Genomic DNA, 18,738 nt, shown 5'->3' on the forward strand with positions numbered 1-18,738 from the left:
GTGTGTGTATTTGCACATTTGTGTGTGTGTGTTTGTGTGTGCACATAAGAAATCTAATATGTAATCAATATAATATAATCAAACATTTATTGCTTTTTAAACTTTATTCCATATAATAAGTGAACAAATAATGCACAGTGAGCAGGATCTCATACTCAAGGCTAGAATTGCGACACTTCCCGATGATATCAAACATAACTACGTCAGTTTGAGTGTGACTCTGCAGTTTCACATTTCAACATGTCCGCCTGTTGTCCGGTTTGTCTGAACAAGAAAGACAACGTGTTCCCTCAACACGGTTCTTTGTGTGTGTGTGTGTGTGAGTGTGCGTGTGCATGTGTGTGAGTGTGCGTGTGCGTGTGTGTGAGTGTGTGTGTGCATGTGCGTGCCTCCTCTCCAGAGAAACAAGCTTCTCCATTTTAACCAAAGCTCACTTTTAACCCTTCACGTGTGGCTTGTTGCAAAACACTTTTTCTCACAGTCTCAGTTAAAATCCTGACAAGGGTGTGTTTTTCTGTTTGCTTTTGTTTAAGTTGTTTCCACATCTAAACAAATGACAATGCAAAAACCCCTTTTCCTGTTAATGCTTTTTTGATGATAATACAATTTATGTAAAATATCAATTTGTAATTAATCCAGTAAGATGGATGATCTTTCAGACCAAAGTCCAGGTACAATTTTAGAGTGTGAAAAATGAGATACATAAGATGTATTTCAATCAAGTGTTAAGGTTGTAAATGTTGACAAAGTGCCATCGTATGTATTAATACATCTAGAAGTCATTTCCTCAAACAGATATCATAATGAGAAGTCTGATCCATGCTTGACCTTTTATGTCATAAAAAGCATACAGTATATAAGACTTTGTGTATAACATCAACAACACACTGGAACAAAAATAGATCTGACATTTAACATTTTAACAGTCGCCACACCATATGCTCCACGCCATCGATGCAAATCTTATCTACTCAGGTACTTTCAAAATAGCACATTGTGTTACATTTGCGTGCATGTGTGTGTGTGTGTGTCTGTGTATCTGTGTATGTGTGTGAGTGTGGTTTCACACATGTCAGGGCAGAATTTGACTCATTTTCCACTGAATTACTATGACAAATGAGATGTGTGCACAATACTCATCTTCAACAATTTAACTGTCATGACTGGATGTTAATTCTTCTCCTACAGCTTCACCAGGGGTTAAAGTGGGCTTTGGCAGGGGCGGGGAACCCTAAAATCTGCTGTTGGGGGGGGGGTGACTCACCCTCAAAGTAACTCCCAGATGGATTTGTACTATAAGCTCTAGTGACCTTCTGACCTTCTTTTAAGTGCCCATTTCTTGCTATGCTGCTTTTGAATTAATCAGACAACTTCAACAACACATCATGACAAAATGTATTTTATCATTATCACACATTAAAATTAATAATGTATTTTCTAATTGGGAAACACTAATCCCAATTTGAGAGTACTTTATGCTCCTGAAAATAGCAGCAGGACCAATGTGGCAAAGCTAAAATCAGACTACACTCTTGCTGACAGCAAGCACAGACAGATAGTAGGAGATTTATAGTCACCACCTATTGGGGCAGTAAGTCTACCCCGGCTGTCACTGCTTGCAATGCCAGTCAGGAACCCTGTTAACAGTAGTGTCATCTATCAAGACAAACAGCCATGTTGCACATAAAACAGCTTGTGTGTTTGATGATATTTGTTTGGCTCTGTTTGAAACAGGTGGCACGGTGGAGGTTAGCACTGTCACTTCACAACAACAGCAACAGCATCATTACGTGTTCTCCCCATGCCTGTGTGGGTTCTCTCCAGGTACTCCAGTTTCCTCCCACAGACCAAAATCATGCAGGTTAGGTTAATTTATGACTCTAAAGTGAATGTAAGTGTGAACGGTCATCTGTTTTTATGCATGGTGACCTGTTCTGACTCTCGCCCAATGTCAGCTGAGTTTGGCTCCAGCTTCTCTGCGCCCCTCTAGAGGACTAGCAGTAAAGACAAAATTAAAATGAATTAATGTTTGAAACCTTGCCTTTGAAATGACCTTCAGAAAAAAGCAACTCCATTTAAGGCATGGTCTCCTTCTTCAGCTAGCTGGATGCTGAAGTACTACGACCATGAGTTTATTGACATCTGCACGCATCAACCCACAGAAGGGAAGTGATGCGAAAAGAAAAAGGATGTGTGTTGAGTGTGGGGTTGCGCCGTATGCGACATTACTTTCTGATTTGTTGATGATCTCGATGGCATCAGCTGGAAGGAATGCCAGACTGGAGCACAGAAAAAATGAACTTATTATGATATTTGAAACTGCAGATGATTTTTATTTACTTTTAGTTTTTTATTTATTAATTAAAGCTACCAGAGCGCTGTACTGAATCCATCCAGCCCACTTTAACCCCTGGCTTTAACTCTTCCTCTTTGTATCATGCACAACAACACCACTTGTGTCAAAAAAGAAAGAGAGGGAGTTTGGTTAGTCTACTAATGTGGCTTTTACAAAATACTGGTGGGCCGAGGTGATCTATGAGTTGTATGTGACCGACCTTTTAAAGACAAATTCCAGTGTATTACAACTTAGGATTTCTTAAGATTTAGATACCATCTCTATCAATTAAATTTTACTCACCCAGCCTCATCACTAGAGCCCCCATCAATAGGGGCAAGACTGTCTCTCCATAAGTAAACATTTAAACACTCAACATAGTCACATGACACTGTTTCTAGCTAAACTAAACACACGTCAAACACTAAGCCCCTAACTAGGGGAGTAGCAAAAAGCAAATTCCTAAGGGTTGAATAGGTTAATAGCTTAGATCTGGGAAAGTGTTTCCATTGTATTAAACTAATTGGGAAGAATCAAATGTACGTCACACTTTTCAGATGTGTAGTACTTGATTAAAGAAAACAGCAGGACACATATTGTCATTTTTCCATTTCTATTAATTTATAAAAAAAGTTTAAAAAGTCATTTCCATTGTATACAGATGGTTACTGCTACAGTTTGTGTTGTTTTTGTAGCTGAGGGTTGATGACATGTCTGCTTGACGACCGTGAGTAACAACCCCTGTGAGCATCCCTCTCTCCTCACGAGTGACTAAAATTTGATTTAGTACCACTTCCTTAAGCTCGCTGAAAGTAGGCGGCAATGGAAACTTAAGCAGAATCAAATATTCAGCTATTTGTCAGTATATCCCAGTAATGGAAAAAACAATTATAAAAGTAGTATATTTTGTTAGAAGCAGCGTTTTGGATTATGTTTTTGGCAAATTACAATGATGACGCATGTCCATCGTTTTCCTACCACATCCACACATGCATTACATTACTGCTCGTAGCAATTATAGCACGATTAAATGTCTTCATGATTGCGTTCACTTTTTTTACAGCACTATTTCACAAGATCGTGGTTTTGATGTAATAGTAATGACAAAGTCAACAGGGGCTTGAAGCAAGAGGTAAAACGTGTTCATTTTATTAACATTTAACTGAAACCATAATCTTTTGTTTACCTAAACCAAAGTTGCCAAATTAGTTGTTTCTGTAATTTACATAATTTCTAGAAGATAAGGTATTGGGGTTGTGGATAGACATGTAGTGCATTCAAAGTTCAAGCAGAATGTGTCCCGTCATTTGGAAGAGCAAACAAATGTACATTTTTTTATCCAAACTGTATTTTGTGTAATGAGGAATTATTACCAACATTTCAGGTGCGCTCACATACGGTCTTTTATCATTGGCTTGTTTAAAACCTGTCTGAACAGTCAAGCGTTGCCACCAGACTTTGTTTCAGCCATTTCACCACAGAGTTCTAAGCAACATAATGGAAACACTACATCACACTTTCATTTCTCAGACAATAGTAATAATATTTTTTTACTTTTAAAACTATACTTTAAGGGTTCAGAAGTATATTATTCTCATCTTTGTTTCAGCTTTATCAACTGTGAATGTGTACTGTATGAATCCATCGTCACTCCCTCCCTCAGCTGACTCATGACCTGTTGTACTGCTGTTAGAATAAATAGGGGAATCATCATCATCACTGCAAATACTCCTTCATACTCAAGAAGCACAACCACAAACACATCCTGACTGGATGATACCAATACGAATCACCACTCTTGCTGCCCATTCTTCAATTCCCTGAACACAGTTATACGTGACCACTAATGCAAAGCGAATACATTTCACAGTAGTCTGGTTTGACCGCAGCTTGTTTGTTAATGTTAAACCCTATGAGGCGGTTTATTCAGAGGGTCGTACAGTTTCTTTTGGCAGAAAAGGTTTTGTTCTTTGGGTCAGCTGCATTTCAAAAATGATTCATCTGACAAAACAGCTTGGTTAAGGTTAGAGAAATATCAGTATAATGGTTAAATGAAACCAGATTGACTGTCAATATAAGATGAGACGTAAACCTCTGGTGTGTAAGTCAGACTTGCACACCCTACTCATCCACTCCAACCACGTTTTTGGCTCCTTTCACAACATTACGCTCATTTCCGTGTTATTATTCACATCACTACAAGAGGTTGCTGATCAGGAAAATGTAAGCATCTGACCTAACCATAAATGCTATATGAACCATGTGAAAGTCAGTTGAAATACGAACATGTTCCACTTTTAGCCTTATTTCTCTTTTTCTTTTCCTGGCACTTCCCCACAGGATCACTATGTGATGTCTCAAGCTCTGAACTTTAGTCATACTAGCGGTTTTCTATAATACTGATGAGCATTGAGCTGCTGTTCAAACAATACGACATGAGATATCGTGTGGAAAAATCTGAATTTCTCAACATTACCATGGAAAGATGAACTTCTATGTAATTTTAAAGGGTAGTTGCAACCTAATGACAAAACGTATTTTCTCACTTAGTCTTAGTCAACAGGCGCACATATGACAGATATTTAGTGACTCACTTTTGACCTGTGTTGAACTTATTAATATCAGCTTGTTGGACACTCGTCAAAACCTACATTGTTGGCCATCACATAAGCCATGGATCTGACCCATGTCTGCACCAGTTTTTTCACAATATGTCACTACCCAGTCAGGAGTCTCATCTGATGTTGGTAAAAGTCGATGTTGTTTGTAATCTGAGCAATTGAACATGGTGGGAACAGCTGACAATAACCGATGACCACCTTATAAAACAGTGCTGCAAAAAGTACCGCTCTACAATCAGCTTCAATCAAAGATATCGAGAAGAGCGGCATTGTTGTCTTTTTACTTGCATGCTTTACAACATAACAAATCAGATTACAGAATGGCAACCGCAATCTGCGTCACTGTGCTGGTTTGGATAGGGTGTGATGTTGCTTTCACACCTGTTGTTCAGATTATTTGGTTAGGAGAAATAGGTACACTATTATTGCCTGACAGTAGATCATGTTGCGCATTACTCTTACATGAACATTTATCTCTGGTGTCACAGTTAAGCCTCCATCTGGACCTCATATATAATAAATAATGATGATTGTTGATTTGTGGCTACTACATTTCTAAATTTCATCACAGTGCTGTTTCTCCTTCCTGTCTTGAAGTTTGGTCTTCCCTGCCTTTTTTTTTTACTGATTAAACAGGAAAACCTCCTGCACTCACATGGTTACCAGATAATCTTGCATAATAGCTCACTTCCTTGACACTTCAAATGAGCATCAAGGGGAAGTTTAAAGTTTTGTAGCTTTTGGATTAATGTTAAAACCCACATATACACTGTCGTAAAATCCTGTGGTTGGTCCATTTGCTTTCAGACCGCAACCAAACTGCACCAGCAGACAGAGACCCTCCTTTTTGGTGGTGTTAGTTAGGTAATTAGGTCTGCAGTTGAGTTTTAAGACTAGCCTACACACACTAGATCAGACAGGTATGTGCACCAGAGTGTCTCAAACCAAATCAAACAGGTGTGAAACACCCACAATGGTGTTTAGCCACGCAGATACTGTTGGTTTTATTTTTGCCACACTGACAATTCATCTGTGAGATTTCTGCCTCCAGTATAATACAGTGAAGGAATTTTATTTGGGTTACTCAGAACACTGCATAAAATTGCATTTTAAATAATCAACACTAACATGTCTTCAGCAAAAAGTAGCTCCAGTGAGATTTCTCTAGTGCACCTTCACGGTATGAGGATAAATAAAAACCTTGGCAAATAAACCACCACTATCAGCATTCCTGGATACAACTAAGAATGAGTGAGACAACATGTTTTTTCATAATTCGATTATCTAGGAGGAGGGCAGTTTGTACTGAATCCCTCCTTGTAAGGTGTCATTGAGGTCATTGGTTGTTTCATCAGAACACTGAGTCAGTGGTGTCAGACTGAGGCTGAACCCAGGACTGTTATCTGGGCTGTAAACCAACAGAGCAGCTGGCTTTCACCATAGTGCATGACAGTATGTGTGTGTGTGTACGTGTGTGTGTGTGTGTGTATTTTTGGCAAGGTTGATCTTAGACATGCCCAGACGTATTCTCAGCCAGTGCTGCATAGAAGCCTCGAGGCATTGCAGTGACTGAGTTACACACACACACACACGCCAGACACCGTGTAGTTTGTATTGTCCAATAAAGCAGGAGCGCAAAACAATCTATTCTTAAATTTCAGGCAAACAATAAATTTAAATTTAAAAAGAAATTATTGCTCATGAGCTTCTCTGACACATGGAGAATCGAACTTTTTTACACAGCAGTGTTTCTAACAATTACTCATCTTTTCTTTTGTGATCAGTGTGTGTAGGTTTGTGTGAGAATGAGCTCTGTATGGTGTGGCGTGCTTAAACTTCCAGTCATTACAGCGTTCAAAATAATCTAGCAGGCTATTTGTTTTCTGTGTTTATGTAACAGTGTCTTTGTGATGAGCACCGCCGTCTGGAACCTGGTTCAGTAATTACTGTATAATCTGACAAACAAGACGAGACATTGTAAGGCAACCCGGCTCAGTCACTTCACAGTTAGTCAGCACGCCCGCCGATCAAAATAAATCAAACTCATGGGAATTTCTTCTTCTGGGTTTTAATCATCAAGGGCAAGAAAATGAGCATTTAAGACATATGACAATCGACAAGACATACACAATGACATATATGAATAATCTCTGTATTAGAAAATTTAAAAATATATATGTATAAAATATATATAAAAAGCTGTTGTGGTATTGCTGCTGTCTAGTTGCTGCATTTCTTGGTTGTTAAGTCAAATGACTGATTGAGATTTGTGAATGAGCCTGTGTGTTAAGTCTGCTGCTGGTTAGTAAGAATTTCTTCATTCTGGCTTTGTTTTTTTAAGGTGTGCTGTATAATGAGTAATCAGCTAAGAGTACCAAGAACATGACTGTGTGTCATGCATAGAGATCAGAGTGTGTAAATGATGTATTTGATATACTGCACTGCTACTTTTTAATGTTAAAGCTTTAAATCTGTGAATGTTTTGTGTTCAGTCTTATTATTCAGTACTGATAGGCACACTAAGAAAATAAGAAATGTGTAAGACATACAGTATATCTGATATGTGAAGTGTTTCTTTTTGATGTGAGAACTGTGCTAGAAATCTGACGTTAACGTTCTCCTATTTTATACTTACCTATTTCTTTACATGATCTCTCTGACTTGGCCTCTGAACCAGCTAAAATGAGCATGTAGTTTAAATGAGCTGGAAACATCACTGATGCAACACCTGCTGGCTGGAGGTAATCGTCAGGGTGTGTTCCTCGCCACTTGTCAGTACCACAGTCCACAACAACTGCAGCTGTGTGTTTCCAGGAAATAATGTTCCAACTTGGAAGGAAAAGCTGATGGCACAAGTTAACTAAGAAATATTTAGACACAATTTCAAAGTTTGGTTTGAAGGTTCAGTCAGGAAAAAGTTGTAATGACTCAAATGGTTTGAGACACTGTTTTTCCAGGAAATTCAAGTGGCCATTTTATGGAATTTGAACTGCAGCTGTGTTTCCAGGAAATAATGTTCCAACGTGGAAGGCAAAGCTGATGGCACAAGTTGACAAGTAGAAATATTTACACAGCACTCCTACAGGTAACAGTACTAGTCTGCAGTACACAGGTGCAACAGTATTATTCCTGGTTGTTGGGGTGAATCAAAACATACAGTAGCTTCAGTGTTTGATTTGAAAGGTTAGATGGGAAAAAACTGTAATGACCCAAATGGTTGGAGACACTGTTTTCCAGGAAGTTCAAGTGGCCATTTTATGGAATTTGAACAAGTGCAAGTTTGCAAGTAAAATTTGTCTTTGAACTTTAAAGTGTATTACTATGACAAGGTGAAGGAAAGGTGAATTTCATGAAGTCAGGCTACTGAAAAAAACCCCAATGGATTCCCGCACATGCAGCACTGAGGTGTCCAAGTGCCAGAGTACACGAGAAGCACATCTTGATGAATATCTGTTTACAATCCTCTTATCGTCTGTAGCAACAACACTCCTGTGACTCAGTGTTATCAGCGAACTGTGTTACAGTAGCCCCGCCTGGGTCATCTGCCTTTATGCCTTGTCCCGCACCTGAACCCAAGTGAAAAACAAGTTAAAAATCGACAATGCCTAGACAGCGGTTAAATTGGTGCAAATTATTTAAAGGACAGGTTCAGGCATGTCTTAAAACAATAGAGGGGTGCCCAAATGAACAATGATATTGTTTTTCCTTGCCATAATCATTCCTCCTGTTCATACCGGCTGATATAAGATCCCTTCATAACGCACTCACAATGTAATTGATGGGGGACAAAATCCACAGTCATCTTCCTGTGCAAAAACTATATTTCAAAGTTTATCTGAAGCTAATATGAAGCTTCAGTCGTACAAATGAGTCAAAGTCCCTGTTTTTGTTATTTCTGCCGCAGCTCTACAGGGAAACGTAGCCAGAGGACAAACAAAGAGGGAGTTTGATGCAAAAAAAAAATAAATGTGGCAGATATCCACTTGACTAAATCAGACTGCTGAAGCCACATATAAACTTCAGATAAACTGTGGATTTTGTCTTCCATCACTTATACTGGAAGCGCATTTAAGGGGGGGATCATTAAATGGTTAGTATAAACAGGATGAATGTTTTTGCGAGAAAAACCTCTATTACTGTTCATGTGGGAAGCCAACTGTTGTTTTAAGACAGACTTGAAACATTGCAAGCCTATCCTTTAAGTTAGAAGCTAATAAAAATGCTGAAAAAATGTTAAAACTTTGGTTAAAGCTGAAAAACAATGTGTGAAATGCCTTCATATAGCTGTGCAGTTAGCAGAAGCGTAGCAGTAACAGTCCAGAGCAGTTAGGGTGTGCAATGTCTTGTTCAAAGAAACTGTTTGGGGTGAAACCTGTGGGGTGACCTGAGGTTTTCATGATCAGTACCCACATTACATTCACACAGATACTTTATCTCTCTTGACTCCCACTTGTTCCTCTCTCTGCAGAGTCAACGGCAAAACAACCCATTTTAAAGACTGCACACTAGAAAACACTGATAACTGTTTACTGATATACTCATATAGCTCTTTGTGTGTTTGTTTGCGTGTCTTAACCTCAACAAATCAAAATGTCAAATTCAGCCTCATCTTTCCCACTTTCCCCCATCGTCTGTCACTTGTAATCTCTGTTTAGATCACCAGATCAAACCAAAGCCACAGACAGGCGTATCGTTTGAGCCTGATGGCTGAACAGCATTGTGCTGCCCAAGCTGTTGACTCATTTTAAAGGCATCTGTGGGTATGATTAGATCTCATATCTAACGGTAGAAAAGGGCAGACGTATCTGGGGGCATGCTACACACTTCAACGTACACACTTGATGCATCAGAGGGTGTTTTACATTTCATGATTTTCTTCATCATCAAAAAATTCATCATCAAATAAAGCTACAGTCCAGCTATTGTCATGCCTGAATAAAATCTTAGATAGGTGTCAAAATGAAGGGAAGTTGAATGCTTGGCCACCTTTTTGATTTGTTTGAAGCCTTGTTAGAAAAAAAAGGAACAATGTAAAGCCACAGATTTTTTTTCTTTTGAGTTTATTAAATACATAGGTCAGTGACTCTGCATTTCCAGCTTCCAAAATCACAAAAAACCTGACAAAATGTGAAATAATTATGAATAATAATTATTATGACATTAATTACAATATGTTTAACTGTTTGTGCACAAGAACAGAAGTAATGACTGATACTTAGTCATCTGCACTCTGCAGCTGCTGGCCTCAGTCACCTCTTTAGAGAAAACACATTCAGCAACCGTCATTTGTTTATATACATTTGCACACTAGGTAACCTTGCTATAAACCGGTGAACTTTCAGTGTATGACTAATTTCATGTTTGCTGAGCTACATTCAAACCCTACCCACACATCACTCTCCCTTCAGCAAACTTTGCCAATCTGATTAAACTAATGATGGACCAACCAAGGTCAAATGATTCATTTAGCTCCTTGCTAATGCTACGCTTATCACATAATAATCAAACAGCAATAAAGCATTGACAGCTCATTTCCATACTGCAATATACATTCATACAAAACATGTTTGAACCACTAACCAAATATTCACCCAGTCTATCGAAATCAAACACCTTTACGTCATTTTGTTTAAAATAAAACATGCCACACAGCTAAGCTATTCAGGTAGCCAAAAAAAGTGGTAAAAATGTGTAAAAGTCATTAAAAATGCAAATTTAGAGACATGGTACATGAAATTGTAAAACATTGAAGGGCAGCTAACAAATAGTCAGTGACAGATGACGGTGACCTCTGTGACCTCTCTGCTCCTGAGGTGAAGCTCATTGCCTACCAGCTACTAATCTGTTTGACCTTTTATCTGCTATTTACTGCAAGGCACCCTACATGTTTTTACACATACACACACTCCATACTTCCATTGTATATTCATCATCATCATCATCATCATCATCATCATCATCATACAGCTATCCTTTTCCTGCATGCATAAAATATTGTTGGATATTCATTTAATTCTGATGAACAGAAGCTTTTTTACTTGTTTAAGGCCTAGTTAGAAAAAACTTTATTAAATACATGCTGTATTTTCAACTTCCAAAATCACAGAATATTTGAAATAATTTAGCAGCTTGTGGTGAAAGAACATGAGTACTTACTGAAATAAATAAAGTATATTCTAATATCAGATACAAACTATTATTCTAAGCAGAGTATGTCTTAAAACATGTTGAGGGCATCTTTAAAGGGGATCTATCATGCTTGTTGTTTATCTTATACTGTTATCTTATCCTACTATCAATTTTTGTTGACATAGTCTCCAGAGCTGCCCAACATTTGCCTGAAAGCCAATCCCTGAATCTAACCAATCAGAGTAGACTGGGCTTTTCAGGAAGGGGCCCTTAATGGAGGGGTTCCCAATTTTTCAAATCTGACTGTTTTTTTTAAAGACAGTCTTAAAAAACTGTGAACCCCTCCGTTAAAGAGACAGAAGCTACAATGGCGTGTTTCAAGCAGTTGCTGAACTGAGGGTTACATAAAGAGCCTATATAAGATAAACAAGGAGTTTATAACTAAGCCCCCGAATAGAAATATAGACCTAGAAATGTGCATTATACATCCATTATACAAATTTATTTTAAGCATTGCTGCAGGCCTATGTCCATTTAAAGTGTGATCACACCCACAAGTCTATTCATTTCTAGTGTGAATTCAACTTGAGATTTGTTGTTGCACCTTGCATCCTGTTCATCCATCACGCTACCTTTTACAAACATCAAGGTGCAATTGTGAGTTGCCTTTCACCCAGTGTCGTCATGGGGTGTGTGTGTGTGTGTGTGTGTGTGTGTGTGTGTGTGTGTGTGTGTGTGTGTGTGTGTGTGTGTATAGATATATATAGAGAGATTTTTTTTTTAGCTAAATGAATGTGAGCATTGGTGGAAACTTTTAGCTTCATAAGACAAGCCATTTGAAAAAGCAGAAGGAGGCAACACATCCTGACATGATGGAGGAAGAAGATGAAGCAGGTATAGTGCGATCTATCGACTTAAATTCTCACCTTTCAGCTTTTGAATTCACATTGTCACCTGACCTGTTGTTATCGTACATATTTCACTAGACGAGGACAGAGATCCTGCATACATTTCAGCCTTCTTTCGCTATTCCTGCCAGTCCAGTTGAACCAAACCTGTAAGACGTGAACATGTCCAAAATGTTTCGTTGTGATCCTCTAAGTGGTCAACAACAACAACAATAGTTAGGCAACTTCCCTGGTTTGAGATCTTTTATTGGTGTATTGAGTTCATTTCTTACAGCCAGGATTCACTTCTGCTAAACTTTACTCAACAGGACAGAAATTCAAAACGAGAAGCATGCTGAGCTTTATAGGGAGACAAATATAACTTGCCTCCTTTCACACGCACTCTTTCCTGTTTGCTCTTTGTCCCTTTCTTCCTAGTTCACACGCTGTTTTTGTTCAGCATCTTTTTCTGTCTTGATGTCCTCTCTGTTATTTTCAATCTGCTGATAAGAAAACAGCACAGTGCCTCACAGAATAACAACATATGTAAGCTCCTGGTAAAGCTCAAACTCATATTACCTGAGACCACTGGTCAGGTTTTTTGAACATCCTCTCATGATAAATGTCAACAATACACTCCTGCTATCATGCATGTTTAGTTGTGAAATGTGGCTTGAGATACTGATTGTTCTCTAGGCAACCTTCTCCTTATATAGTATGAATTAGCCACAGTAAGCGCTATAAAAAATAATCAATTGTCCACCTCTCTTGAAAGTATTTGTCCTTTAGGTGAACTTTTTGCTCTAAAGTGGGAAAGAAACATTTTAGTGTTAGGCATGCTGCAGTAACTAAGGATATTTTCAAACCTGCCTTATTTAGTCCAGATGAATCAATCTAGTTTGTTTTCTCCCTTGGTGTAATGAATTTGGGCCGATCTGAACCAAGCAGCAGGCCGAAGCCAATGCAGAAGTACCTTAAAGTGCAATGTCACCAAAGGCTGCTGGATGCTGGCTCCAAAAAACCCCATCTCCATTAATCTCTTATTCAAAAAGCCCCAGCTTCTCTTTCTAGAAATTCTGACTCAATATTTATTTTTCAAAGTCATTATGGTATCAATCACTAAATCTAAGCCCTGTAATAACTGTGCTGGTGATCATTTTTGAAATGATTGCTCTGTTAAGATTTGAAGACCTCTAGCAGCTTTGAGCAGCTGTTTGGGCTTTGATTGACAGCTGTGATTGACAGTTGGTTCACCTGCTGCTCTCTCTCCCAAAATTTAGCTAATGTTGCTAATACCGGCCCAAAATGTGTTCTGGGGTAGCGCAGTGTGTTTCCAGAGTGTGAAAGGCAAAACCCTGCAGTCCTTATTCTGAAGGTCCAGGCTCCCAACGGAAAAGATGGTCTATGTCTGTCTTTATATACAGTCTATGATCTGAATACAGCAATTGTATTTGGTGCAGATTACTGAGACCCTTTGAGAAAGTGGTCTTGGTCCAGTCTCAAACTAATTCTGGCTCCTTTGTGGCAGCAACTGTAACATCTAAGCAATGAGCATAGTAAATATTCCCATGTGGCTTGTAGTGACGCACTGGTTCACTTCAGTTAAGAAAAACAAGTTTAGGTCTGATAACACCCGAGTGCGGCCACACAAAGAGCAGAATACAGCATTACAGTGTGAGTAGAGTTGTGTGTGGTTAATCTTTAGCAGCCTGGTACTGTTAGCACATGATTTAATCAAGGTAAACACAGTGAATGGCTGTGTGTAATGGCACTGCGCTCAAATCACATGCACATCTCTAATCAGAGGATGCAGATTTATCACCATATCTGTCCTGCTGCCTTCAGGTGTCTGTAGGGATTTAATGAACTCATGGAGAAGATTTTGATGCATTATGAAGCAGCTGTGGATGACAGATGTAAGAAGCACTTTTAATTTATAAATCAATGCAGATTTATTCACATTAAACATAAATTGTTGATGTTGATTTAAATTAATCTACTGGTCAAACACTTAATTCTGTGTGAGTATTTTGTCTGCTCTCGTTGACAAAATCCCCTCACCAACAAAGGAGTGGCGGGATGGAGACGTCTATTCTCAGTGCAACTCCTAGGATCCAATTTCCACCAAAATACCAATATCCTGTGCACCTACAGTACAGGCAAACCCAATTTCAAGGTCAGGAAACTGTTGGCTTGCTGCCTGTTCTGGTTGTTGCGTCACCATGAAATTTAGGGCCCAATGAGATAGGAACTGATAAGGGACTAAGGAAAAGTTGAAAAAAGTAAGAAAATGTAAGAAATTCTAAACTTGAGGCTTTTGGAGCTGATTCCCAGCTGCATGTGAGTATGAGAGAGTTTTCTTCAGCAGGGAAGGATTACATGGAGGAAATGACTAGAACAGTAAAGACTGAAGACTTAAGGTAGGGAGATAGGTTTATTTCCAAACTCAGGACAAGATTTATACTGAGAGAATTTTTTTATTGGTCTCATTAATCACAAACAAAAAATACATCTTTGTCTTATTAGTATAAAAATATATGATTCTTTTCTAAACATTTGCTGTCTTTAGTAAAGTGCTTAAACAGAAAGAAGTTATTTCTACTGGGTATGTGGTTTTTTGAGTCTGCTTTCAGTTGTTCACATAAGATCAAGTCTCTCTAGTGGGTCACCTGAGGCTCTTCATTGGATATTTTTTTTTGCCAGGCTGAAATTTAGGTCCATCTCGGGACAAACAGAAAATCATTATTCTTGGAAGGATAAAATGTTTTGGGAGAAAATGATGCATTTCTTCAACCTCACACATTTTGAAATTTAACAATGCAGTTTTAATGTGTGACAACAGCCTGAGGATCATGAAACTCACTCGACCCATAAATGACCTGTTTCCAAACGCAGCACTGTTACACAGCAGTCACACTCAGCCAGTTACACACTTCACTAACTATGAAACTGGTCACAGTGGTTTATATCAAATTGTCGGTATCATGTAGAAAAATACTATGCAGTTTGAAGTAATGCATGTATTAGAAAATATTTAATAAAATATTTTTTAGAGGCATTTTTATGACTTTTATGAATTATTGTCCTCAATTTATTAAAAAAATAAAAACAACAGAGTCTAGGCAAATAATTAAGATCTGATTGGATTAATTTATATTTTAGTTGTCCTTTATTTACTATATTGAGGTAGAAATATTTTTTTATAAATAATATCATTATATTGCTGTTAAAGCACTATTTTAACAACAGCAGTGCATGTAAGGATAACACATGCACTTTGTATCCTTAAATGCACTTTGTTTGCTAAAGTGCATTAGCATTATTGTCCTTAAAGGAAGTGAGCACATCAACTGTGTCCACAGCTAGGAGGCTGAATTCAAATTATGTGACAACTATTTAAAAAAAATGGATCACTGTGGTCACCTTGCTCTTTGAATTTGTAACATGTACAGTATTTCATTTCTGAGTGAATTTTGTAACCTTTATTCCTGTTTAAATCATAAATGATTGAACATTAAACTCATCAAGAGCATGAATTCATTTAATTTTAAGATAATAATAATGTTAAATTTGATTTATTTTCAAAATACAGGCAAGGTGAATAGTCTACAACACAGAGAGAGAAAGAACAAATTCACTTGGACAATAAGGGCCAGTGGAGATTATCTTGCCGAGCTTTGAAAAGTGAACAGATTTCATGGCTGTTTTTAAATGTCTAAACTTTGACTAATAGTAACAACATTTAACTTTTGCAACATGGTCAACAAATTAAGTTTTGTTAAGTGAACACACAAAGCATTATCACACTATCACATTATCTGTTACTTTAATGTCTCTAAATGAACTTCTTAAACTGCAGGGTAGCAGTATGTTTTTTTTTTTTCTCTCTCCAGATTTTAATGTTAATATAAAACGGCACATAAAAGCTATTTTATGCAAATGGGAATGCCAGACGTTCACACAGAGGCAAGCCTAAATCTCAGAGTCAATGAATAAGCTTTAAAAAAGGTTTTAAGTAATCATTTACTTGTGTGATACTTGCTGTGTTCACCACCAGTCAGGATTTCAACAGCATCACAATGACTTCACTGGGTGTGGAGATTTGTGCTCCAAAAACAGCCCACGAGCCGGAAAGCCAAAAACCTCAACACCTGGACGATCAACAAAACTACTAACCTCCTGCAGGTGTTTTACGGCCGTTTGGTGCGATGCAACAATAAAATTCTTACTTACTGCCCCTTCGAACCTCTTGAATTTGTTCTTCCTTTCAACATTTGAGCAAATTACTCCCCAAGGCGAATCCACAGTGTCATTTTTTTTATGCCAAGAACTGGCAGCTGCAAACCACAACACAGAGCACCACCTCTTCTGTCGCCGCCTGCGGTCACTGCTCGCCAGCCCCCATCCCCATCTCATGATGATGATGTCATGACCCCAAACTGACTCAGCAACATCTCAACTGAAACAGATTGAGAGAAAAGAAAAAACACTGTTAGGATGCAGAGAGAAACAAAACAAAACATGAAAAACACGGAGAATTAATGTAAATGTAGAGAAAACACACATGCATGGAGTGGTTGTTGGGTATTATAGGGCATCGTTAGGAGCATTATAGGCCTACTGTGAGCAAATAAAAAAACAGGCTGGAACGGCATGAACTATCAGCTTTTATTGCCTACAAATAAAATTGTGTTTTGTTGCAAATCTGCACAATAGGAAAGTCATTTGGGTTCCACAAAAATAAAGCTTTAGGAAAGTAAATCTAGACTATGACTCAGCCTTCCTCAGATTGTCCAGTATCATCCACAAGCATTATAATAAGATGAATAGACTATGATATAACTATGGGATTAAAAAAATGCAAGGCACACAGGATAATAATCAACGACCTGCTTGGGATAATTATCTACAGTAGTTAATTGCATCATTGTTTTGGTTCCTTGTCATTGAAAACAGATGTATTAAAATCTGGAGTGTGTTCTTAGTTTTACACATTTTCAATTACATGCTAAATTCTCCCACTGAGGGTTTTGCTCTGTGACTGGCCTGATGAAGGTTTCCTCTGCTTTTAATAATAATAATAGTTGTGAGTTTTTGGTCGAGGTGTCAGATGGTATTCTAGGATAAATTTAGCCTGTTAGCCTGATTCTTTCAGATTTAGACTTGTATCAAACATTAAATGAACTAACAAGCTATACCTTCCTTCATTCCTGTCTAATTAGAGTGATGATAGAGTTGTAATCAAGTTAAAAGATCATATTCTGATTATCAGCAAACAATTGCAGCAATATGTAAAACTCAAATGTGCTTATTAGATTTTGTTTTTCCTTCCAAATCCCCATAATATACTGAGTAAGGGTATCTCAGCACGGTCCGCCTAGGGGAATAATGTATCCCACGTGAGGTCCCTAAGGTTTGTGACACTCAACTATTTTCTGATCGGAGTAAAAACAGGCTTGCGTACAAGCATAATTATTGTCTACACAAAAAGCAAGTTGGCAAATGTAAATATGTAATTTCCTCACTACAACACTGGTATTTAGTAAACATCTGTGTATACTGTCCTACGTCATTGTGAGCAGCTTTCTGATTTCCTGACAAACCTTTTGGCCCGTTTCTGGATCATGTTGACATGAAAGCTCACACACACTCACACACTATGAGGCACCATGGACGGAAACAAAGGAAATGTCGGACAGATGTGCACTGAAAATAGGCACAGTTCAATCCAGTGATGATCCTCTCACTCTTATTTAATTAATGTTATTTATTTTACTTTCACTATTTTGGTCACAAATGCAACAAGAGAAATTACATTTGTGTTTAAATGTCTAAACCATTATTCTGTTGTGAGTAAAAATCTGAGTTTAAAAATCTGGAAGATTAGAGCGCTATGTTAAATCATGTCTGACTTTTCAGTTTCACTTTAAAGCTACAAGTTCACCACCACAGTATCTGAGGCTACGCACACAGCTGACACATTAAAAACATTAAGCTGTTAATCTAACATCTATAAAAAGAAATGTGGAAAAGTATGGGAAGCAACACAATTCCTGCACCCACTCTCATTGCACTAAAAAAGCAGTGACAGGAAGAAGTACAAATGTTTGGAGACCGCCTGAGTCACCTGCACAAATTAATGCTCTCTGCAGAGGAAATGGCCGACATTAGTGACGTCAACGCAGTCTGACACAGACTGGTGAACTGATGCGAACGTGATCGGCCTCTGTTTGTTTTCCACAGTCTGGATATCATCTACCCGTCCACTCAGATCACTCTGACAAGCAGAAGCAAAGGCAACACTTCTTCTGCAGGTTATTGTCAAGAAGTCATTATGCACAAACGGTCTTATGAATTTACTGCAGAGCCTTAAACCATTTAATCTGTGAAATATAACACTCATACCAACTCTGTTATTTATGGATTGGTTTTCATCTACTGACTTTGTACTTTGCACTGTCTTGTTAAATGTGCTTTTTGATAGATAGAACAAAGAAACAGGGCCTGAATCGCTTCCATCACAATTAAAATTCCTGAAACCATAGTTTACATAAACATAATTTACAGCGTCAGATTTACTTTAAAGACTAATAATTAGGGTCACTTTGATTTGACCACGCTTTATTTAGTCATGATGGACTCTGGCTGGGCAGTATAAACAGATTAAAGCAGAGTTTTTTACTTTGAGGCTTTGCCTTACAGTTTTGGCCGCACAACAGACAATAAGACCTCCTCCCCAGAGCTTTGTGCATCACTGGAAACGATG

At 38.1% G+C, this 18,738-nt stretch overlaps 1 protein-coding gene and 1 long non-coding RNA gene across 3 annotated transcripts in view; one reads left to right on the forward strand and one right to left on the reverse strand.

The window, feature by feature from the left end:
- mrps5 (mitochondrial ribosomal protein S5) overlaps nucleotides 1–18,738 on the forward strand; it is a 264,703-nt gene that overhangs the window by 228,470 nt on the left and 17,495 nt on the right. The window lies entirely within an intron of this gene.
- The window catches only part of LOC128373043 (uncharacterized), an 82,290-nt gene continuing 79,349 nt past the window's right edge, over nucleotides 15,798–18,738 (reverse strand). For both annotated transcript variants that reach the window (XR_008322929.1, XR_008322930.1), the window contains exon 5: nucleotides 15,798–16,431. This is a non-coding gene — a long non-coding RNA (uncharacterized LOC128373043). The remainder of the gene's footprint in view (nucleotides 16,432–18,738) is intronic.

The sequence above is a fragment of the Scomber japonicus genome, chromosome 14 (genome assembly GCF_027409825.1).
Source record: "Scomber japonicus isolate fScoJap1 chromosome 14, fScoJap1.pri, whole genome shotgun sequence".
Taxonomy (NCBI): domain Eukaryota; kingdom Metazoa; phylum Chordata; class Actinopteri; order Scombriformes; family Scombridae; genus Scomber; species Scomber japonicus.